Raw genomic sequence first — 3,243 nt, forward strand, 5'->3', positions numbered from 1 at the left:
CCCAGAATGGAAAGAGGCCTCTAAAGCTGAGGTTGTGACAAATGCCAAATAAGCGCCTGGTCACAAGTCACCCTGAATTCCTGCTGTGATCATATGTTTGTTGAATGGTGAACAAGCCACTGCTCTTAATGCTAACTGCATTCCTGTTGGTCAGTAAAGCTTCACGGATAGCCACAATTTCTCACTGTAAAGAAATAAGCGACAGCTTCTGAATTTGCCATTTGGCTTCCCTTTCAGAGGACCTTGCCAGGTCTTCCCACACCAGGAGGACCTGGGTGTCCTGGTTTGGGATTCACCAGTCTCCAGACACTGTGGTCTAAGGTCGATTTCCCTTGACATCTTTTCTGTGTGTCACACATGCCTCCCAACCTTGGCCAAGGTGAAGGCAGTTTCAGACACTGAGCAACTTCTTAGCCTGAGTCAGTTTCTGAATTGGCCCATTTCATAGCTGTTTTGGGGCTTGTTTTGCACTTTGTAATCCTTTTGCTATGATTAAATCAAGTTGCCAAACCTCTGTGCTATGGATATTTTGGCAGTGGTCTTTAAAGTCAGTAGGATCTGATTACCGAAGCTTCAGACACTCTGCATTACTTGGATTAGAAGGAGTCCAACCATCAATCATTTTGCAGCAGTTTGGGAAAGGTCCATAAAGTGCCTGTATCTCCTTAGGGAGAAAAAATAAATAAAAGCATAAAAGTTGGCAGCTGGGGTGACCCAAACTTTTCTAATGGAAAAGATCGGTCATCTTTATTTTGGAATGCAAAGCCAAGGACACCTACCTACATTCTGCATATAAAGATGAGTTTACTTGAATCACCACCACTCAGTTCCACTCCTTCAAGATTATATCATGAGCAAAATAATAAAAATAAGACCTGATTATCATATTCAGTTTTAGCAGATGTTTTCAATTAGGTTCTCCAGCACGCCCCTCCCCAACCCAGATTATTAGCAAGCTTTATGACAAGCATGAGCAACTGGGATAATTTCGGATAACATGATAATGCTGTGTTCTCTCAAATAAATAATTCTTAAATTACATCTCAAAATAACATTAAGTCTCTGCTCCTGACATTATCTAACTCCAGAGCACTCTTCGGTTCTGGTTTTTAATTACGTGAAGAACCTTTTCTCTCTCTGAGGCTCCCCTGTCTTGGTTTGCCCTGATGCACCCAATCCCTGCCTGGTATCACTTCTCCTGGCAAGAGATCTGTCCACTCTCGTCTTCAGTGGTCTTCGGGGCTTTGTCATTAGTGGAATCCCCGCAATGGACTTTTGGGCACTTGGTAGCATCCCTGCTCTTCCCAAATCTCAGGCAAGACTTCATTTTTGCCCCCAGTCTGATGCCTTTGCCACATCGCAGAGGGTCCATGGTGAAGTCACCTGACAGGACTGATGCATTCAGAGGAGTCGCTGCTCCTCCCAAGCACCTGTCTGAGCCATGGAAGCACCTGTTACCGGGAACAAGGGCCTGGAGGGGCTCGCCTTGGATGGTGGGCACAGCACAAGCTCCTGATGTTCTGGAGCTCTGGCAAATAGGAAAACACAGATGTCCTACAGGCCCCCAAACGGGCCTTTAACTGTGGACACAACATGACTTTTTTTTAAAGGCCTGGTTTAATTGGCTCTCATCACCCACTCAAATACAAGTTCTGGGATGGCTAATCAAAAATAAAAAACACTTTGGATTACTCAGTTACATAATTTCTGTTCCTTTATTTTCACCTTGATTTTTTTTAAAAAATTGCTAAAATGTTTTTTTATCAAATGAGGAAAAGGTTGACTGTAGAAGTCAAATATTAAAAGTAACTAGAACCTCTATGTTTATCATAGAGCTGTGGTTCTCAAAGTGAGGTCCCAGGGCCAGCAGCATCAATCTCACTTGGGAACTTGTTAGTCATGGAGGTTCCCAGGCCCCAGCCCAGACCTCCTGATTCAGAAACTCTGTGGGCAGAAGCCCGCCATGGGTTCTGACAAGCCCTTCGAGTGATCCTGATGCAAGCTGAGGTCTGGGAGCCACCACAATAGAGAATCTTTGTCTTTGTGTGTGATGTTCAGTGGGAAATCTCAATCCTGTACAGGTTTTACTGTGGCCACATGAAAATCCACCATCGGGGAAGCCAGCTGACTCTGGATGTGTCCTCCTGAGTTATGAACCCTCTGAGCAGCTCTCCTCCCTGCTGGCAACTCGCTCCCATGTGTATTAGTTATCTACTGCCCAGGAACACATGACCACAAGCCCAGCAGTTGGAAGCAGTTCACATCTATTATCTCACACTTTCTGTGGGTCAAGGGTCCAGGCACAATGTAACACAATGTAACTGGGTCCTCTGCTCAGGGTCTCACCAGGTGGAAATCAAGGAGTCAGATAGGATCGTGATCTCATCTGAAGCTGGAGTCCTTTTCCTAGCTCCCTGGGTGTTGCCAGAACTCAGATCCTTGCAATTGTAGGACTGAGGTCTCCTTTCCTTACTGGCTGTCACCTTCAACTCTTTGGGGCCAGAGTCCTCACCACATGGTCCCCACCACAGCAAGACAGTTGCTTCTTCAAGGCCAGCAGGAGACTCTCACGTTGAATCTCTTGGACTTCTTTTAAAGGCTCACCTGATTAGACCAGGCCCATCCAGAATAATCTCCTTTAAAAAAAAATTAACCCAAACTCAGGTCATTAGATGCTTTAATTATATCTGAAATGGTCCTTTTGTCATAGAATATAACCTAATTGTGGGACTGGCAATCCATCATATTCACAGGTCCTGTTCACGTTCCAGTAGAGAGGGTTATGTACACCAGGGTTCTTAGGATATAAGAATCCTAGCTTGTTCTAAGCATCTCTGCCAACCAAACCTCCCTAAAATTGCCCAATAGACCAGCCACAACTCAGAAGCCTTGTATATCTAAAGCCATGTGTTCCCAGCCCTCTCCCACTGGCAATGTGGATCTCTTTCAGCAGGCCTTATGGTCTTCATCTGACCAATCTGGAAAGCTTTACCTTGAAACTATAAGGGTTAATGCTAACTGCTCGGCAATATTTACATATTCTTTTGATTCTATCTAAAAAGCAACCCGTTATTTTTTTTCAACCCATTATTTCTATATAGAAAGAACATGCCTACTTTTATAACTTAAAATTTTTATTTTAAACTAATTTTATAAAGCAAAATAGCTTCATTCATTTTCTCATAAAAGTGTCTCACGAAATATTATCCTGTCAAGGCAAGCCCTGATATTATTTGGTTGTGA

Source organism: Vulpes lagopus, chromosome 20 (assembly GCF_018345385.1).
Source record: "Vulpes lagopus strain Blue_001 chromosome 20, ASM1834538v1, whole genome shotgun sequence".
Taxonomy (NCBI): Eukaryota; Metazoa; Chordata; class Mammalia; order Carnivora; family Canidae; genus Vulpes; species Vulpes lagopus.